This window comes from Mesoplodon mirus (assembly GCF_964341445.2).
Source record: "Mesoplodon mirus genome assembly, chromosome: 5".
In the NCBI taxonomy this organism is placed as follows: domain Eukaryota; kingdom Metazoa; phylum Chordata; class Mammalia; order Artiodactyla; family Ziphiidae; genus Mesoplodon; species Mesoplodon mirus.
In genome coordinates this window covers 17,461,238-17,474,530 of record NC_138980.1, presented here as the reverse complement: position 1 = coordinate 17,474,530, position 13,293 = coordinate 17,461,238, and positions in this window count along the sequence as shown.

The window sequence follows — 13,293 nt, the reverse complement described above, 5'->3', positions numbered from 1 at the left end:
CCTGAGCATCCGGCACAGGGCCGGCACACAGCGGGTGCTCGATAATATCTGTGAGATATAGGGAGGGAGAGATTTGTGCTGTGGCCTAGAAACAGCCTACATTCTCTGTGATGTCAGGTTGATTATCTTCTGCTAATGAGAAGCTCCAAAGAGCATCTTTGTTTAAAAATGAAGAAAAGAAGAAATGATTACTCCTGTTAAGCAGTTCTCTTTTGCAGGCAGAATCTTTCAAAATAAGTTGAAAAAAAAAGAAATAGAAGGGATCCTTGATGAAGAATTCAAAAATGCTTGTGCCACCTAATCCCTTTATTTCTCCAAGTTGTTCATTCAGGCTTTTACATGCACTGTCTCATATACAGTAATTCTCTGAGCAACCTCAGAGGTTGGTTTACTATCTTTTTTTTTTAATAAAAGGGGAAACTGAGGACCAGAGTAATTAAGTAACCTGCTTAACAGCCACTGCTACAGGATGACAAAGCCAGGATTCTTTTTTTTAAAAACATTTTTTAAAAAAATATTTATTTATTTATTTATTTACTTATTGGCTGTGTTGTGTCTCCCTTGCTGCACGTGGGCTTTCTCTAGATGCGGCGAGCGGGGGGCTGCTCTTCATTGCGGTGCACAGGCTTCTCATTGCGGTGGCTTTTCTTGTTGTGGTGCACGGGCTCTAGGCACACAGGCTTAGTAGTTGTGGCTCGTGGGCTCTAGAGCACAGGCTCAGTCGTTGTGGCGCACAGGCTTAGTTGCTCTGCGGCATGTGGGATCTTCCCGGACCAAGGATCAAACCCGTGTCCCCTGCGTTGGCAGGTGGATTCTTAACCACTGTGCCACCAGGGAAGTCCCCAAAGCCAGGATTCTAACCCATGTCTGTCTCACCCGAAGCCAAGCTCTTTCTACACTTCGTACTGACAGTTCTTCCACCGCCCTGTAGTTGAGGAAACCAAAAGTGACAGAAGTTTCTTGCCCAAGGTCATGCAGCCAGTAAATGACAGAGAAGGGCAGGATATATTCCCCAGCTCTCATACCACTTTGTTCTTTCCATAATCATGCATGTTTTACTATACTTGAATATCACAAGAGTATGTAAAGCATCAATCATCTAGAGGAGACGTGAACCAGCCTGAGAACATGAGTTAGAAAAAAAAAAAAAAGTTCAATTTTCGGTAGTGAACTAGGTCCCCTAGAACACTGAGCCTGAGGAAAAGCTATGTCTTAACACTTGTGGGTGGAGTGGTGGGGAGGCTGCAATATCAGAGCAGCACAACGAGGGGTAAATGGAAGGGATATGGGGAAGGAGGGAAAGTCAAGCCTAGCTGGTTAACTTGTTTTACTACCCAGACAGCCACAGCTTCACGAGAGAACAAGCCCATTGCTTGGTCACTTGGAACAATCCAGAAAGTCTGTATGTGACCACTGTGTCTCAGAAGGTTCCGTCAGCGTTAGGAGAGTGACCCAACTCAGCGGCCCACCTCTATCCTTCATTGGGCTCTAACTCTCCTCTTCTAGATGGCGTCACCTGTGGTGCCCTCTGTGAGTCTGGCGCCCTGTCTTGGCGCCCTCTGTGAGTCTGGACTGCTTGCTCCTGGGTGCTCCCCCCCATAATGGCAACATGGAGGGTGTGATGGAGGGAGACGTTTAAAACACTAGCTTTATTCAAATACTTATTTGTGGTCTTATTTGTGGTCTTATTCAAATAAGACCACAGTCAGCTTAGATGCTGAGTCATCAGTCATTGTGGCCCGGGGCTTTATGAATAGAGAAACAGTACCAGAAGTAGCTGGGTCTACGCCAGCTGAAAAACAAGCCCAGTGATCCAGGCCCAGACATAGGTGGGGCCTTGATCAGGAATGCTCCCTGTGAAGATTAATTTATGTGTCAACTTGACTGGGCTAAAAGATGCCCAGATAGCTGATATGCATTATTTCTGGGTGTCTGTGAGAGTGTTTCTAGAAGAGACTAGCATTTGAATTGGTAGCCTGAGTAAAGATGCCCTCAACAGTGTGGGTGGACATCATTCAACCCACTGAGGACCTGAATAGAATATAAGGGTGGAGAAAGGGTGAATTTGCTCTCTGCTTGAGCTGGGGCATCCATCTTCTCCTGCCCATGGACATCAGTGCTCCTGATCCTCAGGCCTTCAAACTCAGACCAGGACTTACACCATCATCAGCCCTGGTTCTCAGGCCTTCGCACTTGGACTAGAACTACACCATGGGCTTTTCTGGGCCTCCAGTTTGCAGACAGCAGGTGGTGGGATTTCTCATCCCCTGTAATTACATAATAAATCTTTCTATCTCTATATATCCCATTAGTTGTGTTTCTCTGGAGAACCCTGACTAATACACCTCATGTTTAATTATTCTCTTTCTCACCTCTGATGTAACGGTAAACAGGGGAAAGAGCATGGGCTTCGTTGTGAAAAAGATCTGGTTTTGAATCCTGACTCCTACCTCATCAAATATGAGACTCTTCCTTCACCGGCAGAATGGGGATAGTTGTGGTATCTGCAGCATTCAGATTGGGGTAAGACCATTTTTCAAGCTTTTCTGAGAGCAGTAGACAGAGAAGGACGCATGTGCAATTCTGAAAGGTTGGGGGTGGAGTTTAAAGCAGCTACTGCTTGTGTGAAATATCCTTGAAACCCAAGCTATAATTAAAAATGAACATAAAATGTGCAGTCTAGGACTTTCCGGGTGGCGCAGTGGTTGAGAGTCTGCCTGCCGATTCAGGGGACACTGGTTCATGCCCTGGTCCGGGAAGATCCCACATGCCGCAGAGCGGCTGGGCCCGTGAGCCATGGCCGCTAAGCCTGCGTGTCCGGAGCCTGTGCTCCACAACGGGAGAGGCCACAACAGTGAGAAGCCTGCGTACTGCCAAAAAAAAAAAAAAATGTGCAGTCTAGTCTATAACACATCATGTTTGTTTTAATCATTGAAAATTTTCCTCAACATAATTTTAAACAAAAAACAAAGCTCCAGAAAGAGTTTATCCTACACATGTACGTATTCTTTAAGACATCATCAGAATCCCGTTGCGGGTGCCTGAGCAGCCCAGTTTGAAGAGTCTTACAATGAAGGCACAGAAACAACTTCTATTTACTGAATACATGTTAGGTGTTTAACTTGTCTTTTCTTATTTGATCATCTCAAAAACACTTTGAGGTAGAAGTTATTTCCCCAGTTTTGCAGGTGAGAATGCCAAGATTCAGGGAGATTAAGAGCCTGGCCGCATTACAAATAGCTCAATTTCATTTCTTTTTATGGCTGAGTAATATTCCATCGTGTATATGTGCCACATTGAGCTATTTGTAATGAGGTGGATAGACCTAGAGTCTGTCATGCAGAGTGAAGTAAGTCAGAAAGAGAAAGACAAATACCGCATGCTAACACATATATATGGAATTTAAGAAAAATAAATGTCCTGAAGAACCTAGGGGTAAAACAGGAATAAAGACACAGACCTACTTGAGAATGGACTTGAGGACATGGGGAGGGGGAAGGGTAAGGTGTGACAAAGCGAGAGAGCGGCATGGACATATATACACTACCAAACGTAAAATAGATAGCTAGTGGGAAGCAGCCACATAGCACAGGGAGATCAGCTTGGTGCTTTGTGACCACCTGGAGGGGTGGGATAGGGAGGGTGGGAGGGAGGGAGACGCAAGAGGGAAGGGATATGGGAACAGATGTATATGTATAACTGATTCACTTTGTTATAAAGCAGAAACTAATACACCATTGTGAAGCAATTATACTCCAATAAAGTTGTAAAAAAAAAAAAAAAAAGAGCCTGGCCGGAGCTCACACAGCATGGGGCAGTTCAAGGGAGAATTTGAATCCAGTTCAGCATATCTGAAGGTCAGATTTTTATCCACCAGGCTTCGTGGCTTCCTGATGCATGCTGGGTGCCTGGCCCACTGCCTGGCCATAGCAGGAGCTGTGAGCAGGTCTCAGTTACCGCCCCTTGGCATGTGCCGGTCAGCTCACATCTCCAGGAACAGATAGATACTGGAGAGCAATTCCCTCCTGACCCAGTGTGGGCTGGGCTGTCAGTCGCCAGAGAGATGAGTAGGATAATTTTCTCTCTTGCTCATCATTTGAACTTAATCTCTTTCTCTCTCTCTGCCTCCCTCCAGATCGGGTAGACTGCAAATCTGCCAGTTGTTCCCCAATGCTATCAAGCTGTTACTATTTAGTGGGCAGTCTGGGGAGGGCTGTGGCTGATGTCTACATTCCATTACCAAGATCAAAAGCTCTGAAGAGGGAGACAGCTGCAGCCCAGACGGGTGCCATTTTGCAGGTCAAGGCAGCGCTCATGTCGTGGGGGATTGAAATAGCCCCTTGAAAGGGAAACGTTAGAGAAGCTTTTCCTCCAGGTGAAAAAATAAAAACTATTGAGCTTCTGAGTGGAAAAATACTAAACCAAAAGGTCATGGCTATGATTCTGTTAAGTTGTTTTAAACAGCATTAGAGTTTGACTGTGGTGATAACCCCTTTTCTAATCACCTCTCCCTTAGGCAATCTGTAGTTTATAACCACCTGTGAAGGATAGCGATCCCCAGTTATATCCATCCATCCACCCACCCCACCCCTTGTCAATAGAAGGTACTGCTCTGGACCAGGCAATGCCCCTTCCTTGGCTTCTACCAACCAGAGACTGAGGGAGTAGCTCCAGTCTCATCACCTTTCCCTCCCCGTCCTCACTTTGCTCCGCTCATAATGTGTGTAGTGGCCTCACCATCCAGAGTGACTAGATTTGATATAGACACGAATAAAAATCTTAAGTTCTGTGCATACTGAACCTCAGCTGATGAGGGGATGTTCCTCTTTCTATCTTGTCAAAGAAGGAAGGTATAATTAGATGATCGCCATTTTGCAACCTCTAATGAAATAATGAATTTTGGCATTAATGATGAAAGGATGAAAAAGACAGGAGAAAAGAGACAGTCATATCTGAGCTGCTTCCTGGCCACAGCACCACACACACAGTGGGGCTGCCAAAGCAGCAAATCCAGACAGGGGAGCTTCTAGATCCAACCACCAATTTACAGGAAATACAGAAGACAAGGGAACATATTAAATTCTACTAAGGGAATGCAATTAGCAAAGTCCAGACTGTGGAAAACTTAGAGGACCAACGACTCATTTTCTTCAATAACAACAACCAATTGCAAAACAATGGAGAAAGAATTTATAGATTAAAAAAAAAAAAGTCTTAGGAGACACATTCACTGATCACAGGGTGGCTTTTATCTGGATCCCAATTCAAACGAAATATCTTAAAAAATAAAAACACATTTAATGATATGAAGAAATTTTTAGTGATTGTTTTGAGCTGTGATGATGGTACTGCGATTATATATTTATATTTTTTAAGTTGCTGCATTTTTATTTATAATGTTATTTCTTTTTTTAAAAACTTTATTAAAGTATAGTTGATTTACATTGTTGTGTTAGTTTCTGCTCTACAGCAAACTGACTCAGTTATACATATATGTGTTCTTTTTCATATTCTTTTCCATTATGGTTTATCACAGGCTACTGAATCTAGTTCCCTGCGCCATATAGTAGGACCTTGCTGTTTATGTGATTATATTTTAAAAGGGGAGCTTTTTTTTTTTTCATAGAAAGGAGAGACAGGGAAATGGACGATGTTGGTCAGAGGGTACAAAGTGTCAGTTAAGCAAGATGAATAAGTTCTGGGGATGTAATGTAGAGCTTGGTGACTATAGTTATTAATACTGTACTGTACACTGGAAATTTGCTAAGAGATCTTAAATTAAATTTCAACCCACACACAAAAATGGAGAATACATAGAGGTGGTAGATATGTTAATTAGCTTGATTGTGATGTTCATTCACTATGTACATGAAAACATCAAGTTGGACATCTTAAATATATACAAGTATTTCATGATATCTCAATAAAGCTGTTAAATAATAAAATAGGAGTTTTTGCTTTTAGAGATACATACTGTAATATTTGAAGATGCAATGATAGGCTCTTTGGGATTTACTTCAAAGTCATCTTGGGTGCAGATGGAGGAGGGCCTAGAAGACCAAAGTTTGTCCACAGTTGACAGCTGTCAAAGTTGGGTGATGGGTATGTTGGAGTATGATATACTATTCTCTCTACTTATTGGCATAAATTTGAAACATACTATCGTTTTTTAAAGCTTGGAAAAATAATGTCTTCAACAACATTCAATAACAAATATTTTTTTCAGCAGCTACTAGGTACTGTGCACTATTCTAGGTGTTTGAAATACATTAGCAACAAAACAAAGATTCTTGCCCTCCTGGAGCTCACTTTCAGGTGGAGGGGAGACATTCTAAATAATAAATAATAAACAGAATAAATAAGCAAATTGTATAGCTTGTTAAAAGTGCTCTAGGAAAAACTGTGAACAGATCATAAGAGGCTGGGAGCTGGGGAGGTAGTAGGTTGTAATTTCAAATCGGGAGGTAAGGACATTTGTGCGGAAGACTTGACATAGATGAAGGAGTTGGCCATGTGAACATCTGCGGGAAGGGCACTCCTGGGAGAGGGAATGAGTGTGTCTGCTAAGTTTGACCAACAGCGAGGAGACCAGTATGGCTGGAATGGAGTGTGTTTGGAGAAGTGAGTTCAGAAGAGGAATCAGAGAAGCAAGGGGACCAGGACAAGATCATGTAAGATTTGCAGATCTTTTAAGGACTTTGGCTTTTACCCTGAACAGGATGGGGAGTCGCACAGAGTTCTAAGCAGAGGAGGGACAGGATCTGACTCCATTAAAAAAGAATCACTTTGGCTGCTCTGATGAGAATAAACTGTAGGGATCAGCAGTAGTAGCAGGAAGCCCACTTAGGAGTCTCCTATGGTAAGAGGGATGTGGCCTCAGACCACATGGCAGTGGAGGTGGACAGAAGTGGTTGGATTCTGGATGTATTTTGAAAATAGAGCCACCGGATTGCATATGGGATGTGAGAGAAAGAGAGGTGTCAAGGATGACTCCCAAGTTTAGAGCCAGAGCAACTAGAAAGATGGAGTTCCGTATCATGCCATCCCAGCAGAGGGAGTTGACCTTGAACTTGTATTTCTCTCTCAGGTACAGAATAAGCCATCCAGGGCTAGTGTGGTGGTTGCATCTGAGTCTTGACCACAGACTGTTTTCAGCTTTCTCCTCCACCATCTCCCCAGGAATCATGCTCATCCTCCTGAGCCAACATGGAGGGCCAGCCATCACATCCACAGTCCAAACAGCAGGATGTGAAAGGAGGAAAAGGAGACAAATGGACCAGCTATACTTTAAGTATATTTTCCAGAAGCTGCCATACAATACTTGTGCTTACATCTCCCTGTCCAAAACTTAGCCACATTCTGTACTTACCTCCTGGCATGCCAGGAAATACAGCCTCTATTCTAGATACCTAACAAAAAACCAGGAGGTTTTATTACTAAAGAAAAGGACAGAAATGGATATTAAGGTAACTACGTACAGTCCCTTCCATACCATCCATCCTGTTGCCCAAAGTGGACTCTCAGTCCTTCTCAGCTGTTCACCCTTAAGCATGATGCTTATCAGTCTGGGCTTTGGAGTCAAATAGACCTGAATTTAAATCCCTGTCTGTTCCTTAAAAGCCATGTGACCTTACACTTCTTCTCTGTGATCCTTTGCCTAGGCCTCCCCAATGCTTGGAATGCCCCTTATCCTCACTCTTCACATAATACACTCCTAGGCATGCCTCAATACCCAATCCTAATGGCCCCACTTTGGGGAAACATTCCTTGACTTTGTCAGGGGGCAATGTATCCACCTTCCTTTCTGACCTGTTCTTCCCTAAATACTATGTCTAATCACTTCCGTATGCTTGCCATAAAATCAGCATTTAGGAAATGTTCCTCATGTTTCAACTGTTTCCAAATATTTAAATGTTTGCACACAGTAAGAATCAAATAAATGGTAGCTGTGGTTATCATTGTGGCTACTATTATTATTACAATTATTTTTCTGTCATGTGTACAAAATTTATGTGGTTGACTGGCTCTTGGTTCATATATCTGTACAGCCATTCAACAGAGTGAAAATTCACCAAAGAAAACCCAAACGGGGAAAAGTCTCTGGAACGTGGCCAGGATAGGAAGTGGTGTTTTTATGGGGCTGACCATCCTGTCACAGCTAAATGGGCCTTCATTTGCTCAGTGTGTGGAGCCCAGAACACAATCAAGGCACGTTTGATAAAACTTCTCTCTTCTTTCCAAAGCCTTAAATCAAAGAGGAATTTGCTTGCAGCATCAATTCTGAGTCTTACAAAAGCAGCGCATTAGCATCAACAATGGGATTAATTAGGCTTCCCTGGAAACTGTTCAAACAAAGGATTGCAGTTTTCCAGGAAGGTCGGACTTCTTCATTCTCTTCTGCAGCAGTTCAACAACTATCACCTCTGTGCAGGTCCTTGTGCTGCTCCTGGCACAGCTCAGGTGTCCAATGCTATCCCAGATCTCTAGCTCCCAGGGGAGGGTTCTGAGTGGCCAGGCTTCTCACTGGGGTAGCAGACAGAGGTCCCGTGTCCTAGGGCCGGGGGGCTAATGGAAAGATCAAGGGCTTTGAAGTCCAGTAGAAGCTCTGCCACTCACCATTCTGGCCTTCATTGTCCTCTTCTGTAAAATGGGAGTGATATTCTCCACAGAAGACTAAGATTGGCATTAAGGGTTGAAAGAAGTAATGTCAGTGGCAAACTTCAATCACTGGCATATAACTGTCTCAATCTCACCAAGGTGGTGTACCTCTTTTGCTATTAATTACTTAATATTTTCTTTTAATCAATATATTTTAGGAGGAAAGGCTATATATAGTCTTACTTTAAATAGAAAAAAAACAAGATTTTTAAATTACACAACCAAAAGCTTAATTTTTTTCTTTTAGTTTTTGTTTGTTTGTTTGTTTTTTAGTTCCTGTCCCACCAAATATTACCCCATTAACCAGCAAAGTATTACGTGAACCAACCTTTGGGAAAACTGTGATGTTATCTGTGTGAGAGACGATTCCTCTGGGACACAGGTGGCAGGGTCAGTGTAGAGTTTGGCAATGTTGCTCCCTGTCCCCCTCCTCAGCCTAATTCCTCCCACCCAGAGTCTCCCCACTGTCTCTGGGCAGAGTGATCTCCTCACCATCTTAAAAGTCCATACCACCTGGTAAGCTGAGGTGTGTGTACACTGAAAGGGTGATCTGGAGGAAGACACACCCTCTCGTACCTGAGTCCCAGTGCATCATTGGAGGCCCTGGAAGCCACACCACAGCTGTGGTTCAGACCTTTGCAGTTGTCTCACAACTCAGGTGCCCTGAAGGAGACCACGCTGGTCTATTTTTCCCAGTGTTATTCCACATGGACCACAGTGTTTTTCCCTTTGGAATTCCTATACTTGGCTTACTGGAACACTAGCTATTTTGTTTCTAAACTAGTGTATTGAAGAGGAACAGAATACCCCACTCCAAGGTATGCAGATTTGGCATATTGATTATTTTAAATTAAAGTTACTTGAGAAAAGACTGGTATAAGAAGGACACTCTGACCCTCCTTTTCCCCGTGAAAGCAGGAGATAAATCTCCCATGTGAAAGGCGCCCTCCCTGTACCAGGAGAGTAGAAGGCATCCTTATCCCTAGAGATAGGGAATTTAGGGCCAAGAAAGCTATATAAGCTATATAAACCTATTAGCCAACTTTGTTACTTCTTTTTTTTTTTTTTTTTTTTGACTGCACCACGCAGCATGCAGGGTCTTAGTTCCCAGACCAAGGATCAAACCTGTGCCCCCTGCAGTGGAAACACGGAGTCTTAACCACTGGGCTGCCAGGGAATTCCCAACTTTGTCACTTCTTTACCTATTTACTACCAAGCCCAAACCCCTTTGTTCTATCAATTCTTCACACATTTATTGTTTCTTTGTCTAAAAGGTATAGAAGTTTCCTGCTCTGGTCACCTCTTTCAGTCTCAAATTTTTATGGGATTCCCATACATATGAAATTAAATTTGTTTTTCTCCTATTAATATTTTATGTCAATTTAAGTCATAGACCAGTCAAAGAAATTAAAAGGGGAGAAGGGGAAAATTTTTCCACCCCTACAGTATTATCAGTTGAAAATTTTTTGGTTATAAGTGACAGAAAAATTCTTTTTGGATGCACTTAAGTAAAAATTGCAATTTATCAGCTCATATAACTAAGTAGTCTGGAGGCTTCAGGCAAGGTTTGATCCAGGGCTAAAATCATGTGACTAGGATGGGCTTCTCTCTTCATTTATTAGCCCTGTTTTCTGCAGTGTGGCTTCTTTCTCTGAAGGGTCTCCCGCTATGGTCACAAATAAGTAATTTGAGCTCTCGTGTGTCCAGGTTCAAAGCCAGCAGAATTACGTGAGCCTCACTGAGTAGTCTTCTTAGCAAATCCTGGAATCTGTTCTGACTCGCACCGGAATCAATCAATCACTGTCACCAGGGGATATGGCATTTTGATTACTCAGTCCTGTGTCAGTCAGCTCCACCAGAAACACACAGACAGAACGTGGAACAGGAGGTGGCCCCATAGAGGGAAACTACAGGGTGGTTCCAAGAAGAGTGAATGGATGTTGGGGGCAGAAGCCACACATATTCAGGCTACCAGTGAGTATTATGTTAAGCTGCTATAACAGAAAAGCAAAAAATGGCTTTAGAGATAGAGGTATGGTTCTCTCTCACAGAAAACAAATATGGGGTGGATATGCAAACCTGGTGTGATGTCATTAAGAACTTGCACGTAGCTTCTATTCTCAAAGTTACATCTTGGCCCTAGGTGGCTGTGTAGGTATAGCCTGTTATCCTGAGTTGGCAGTAGAAGGAAGCAGACACGTGGGGGGCAACAGGAGGCAAAAAGGCTCCCTTCTCGACTGAGTTAACAGCCACTCATGTCTCATGACCATACCTACTTCCAAGATAAGGAAAGATGGATAAACGTCATCATTCTTCCAAGTAACTAAAAATCAGGATTCTGTAACTTACTGAAATCCTTTTAAATATGTTCCTTCTGGCTGGAGCTTAGCATCTGAGACACATTTCAGTTATGTTTCACTTGCCTTTCCCTTGAAAGCAATAGCCGTGGCCTCCTGCATGCCACCTGCGCCCTTTGTCTTATTTGATGTTTGATTCCCACAGAGCTCAGGGGGCAGGCATCACTGCTGCCACATGGGACAGGTGAGAAAACCAGGTTCAAAGAGGTGAAGTAACTTGTGCCCCATCACACCATCACACTGAGGGAGGGTAAGGACGGGATCCGGGCTTCGAACTCCCATCTCCTCATTCCACTAGTCCTATTTGGCCATCCCCGAAGGCACCCCTTCTGAGAAGCGGGATCAGTTAGAGCCCTCCCTAACCAACCCCACTCCCCGTGCCTAGCATCCAGCCTTGAGCTGAGCTCCATAAACGTGCTGATGACTGACCAGGCAATGGCATTGCCTGGTTTGCGGGGTAGGGAGTAGGTGGTGGTGATTTGAATGTGAATGAAAGCACACACTAATCAGTTCTCCTGAGCAATTAATTCTTACATCAGACATTGTGTATCAGAATGGATCCACTCATTTAATACAGAGCTCAGCGCACTCTGGCAGCAAAATCACGTTGCAGCCAGCATCTCTGAAGCTCAGAGTGATGATTTCCTGTGAAGCAAACAGCTCCCCACTTTCATCTACAGCATATGCTAAATGTGCCTTTAAACTGAGGTGGTACTGGGGGCCTGGTCCTTCACATTTGCCCCCCATGTGTTTATTTGGATGACTCACTGTTTTTAAGTATTTTTACTTTGAAGGTTTTAGATACACACTGCTCCCACAGGTTGTTCCCAGGGCCTTCCCAGGGGCCGTCAGGTCCTCCACAGCCTACTTGCCTGGCGTCTGAAGGCCCTGGCTTTCAGATGATTTCAAATTTGATATGGCTTTTAAAGCCTGGCTGTGGATTTTTTCCTTTTTCAGTTTTCCAGGGTGGCAAACAGCTGAGTCAGTATGTGGAGCCATACACAAGCCGTCCTTTGAAGCGTATTTCTCCATATCCTGCATCTTCACCCTTCCTGTCTTTGGTCCTTTGTCTCCCCGCTCCTTGTCCACAAAATGAACTCCTGTGTTCAAATCCAGACCTTTACATTCAGCACCCCTCCCCCATGTAATCCAGGGTTCTGATCCACTCCACTCTCCTCCAGAGCAAAACCCAGCTACCTGCTTCCTCTAGTTCTGGGAATTTTTTCCTCCAGGCTCTGCCATCCTTGACCTTGAAGCTTCTTTCCCTCCTTCAGCTTCTGTCCTGTGGCTTTTGCTCAAATGCCCACCTCTGCCTGGTACCCTGGCCCCAGTGCTGCCCCAGGCCCTGCTTCCCTGGGGTAGGGGAGGGTGGGCCACCAGCTCCCCCCGAGGGATTTCATCTGGATGGTGGAGAAGGAGGTCTGCCTAAGCATTTGAACTGGTAGAAATAAAAGACAAATGTGCTCTCAAAGTAACCTGTAGTTCTCACAATTCACAGGCAAAGGCCCAAGGCAGTGGCTGTTTTATTTTGGGGTTTAAGTCAAAGCAAGCCCAGAACCTTGTCTGAGGGTCTACGTTTCTCTACATCATTGAGCCACAGAACCCGGAGTCTGCTGTGGGCAGCCAGGAGGTAGGGATGAGGAGTCTGGGGAGAGAGAAGGTTCCAGCCACATGGGGGCAGGCTGGGTTTTAGGGAGAAAATGCCCCCAGCAGACACGGGGCTGCTGGAGGAATGTTTAAGAGCAGCGACTGGATTACTGGTTCCTGATCTTACATCCAAGGCCTTCCTTTGTGACCACGCTCCCTGCCCCAACCTTCAGGACAAGTCTGTGAGCACACCAGTCAGTATTAGAGGACTGGGGGCTGGAGGAGGGACAACAGCCTTGGGCAGGGAAGCTAGTGGGGGTCACTAATCCTGCTGGGAGCAGGAATGGCATAAGGGACATAGGAGGATGTAAGATGTCCTCCGGAATTCTCAGCAGGAGGCCCCAGAGTGTGTGATGGGGGCTCAAACCAATTTGCTGGCCAGTAAGTGTGGCCCTCAACGAGGAGGGCCAGCTGGTTTCCTTGTTTTTAGTGGGAAATCTGCCAAAACGGAGGCTGCGCTCAGCCCTGCCTCTCCAGAGCCCTCCTGGCGCTGCTCCCAGGAGCCTCGGAGGTTCCGATGCGCTGCTGTCTTGGGAAGGCACATCCAGGAGGCAAAGGTAACTAGAAATTGCTGCCAGGGCATCTCCGGAATCCAGGGGCTGGTGTCTATCCTTGTCTCTGGCACTGCCAG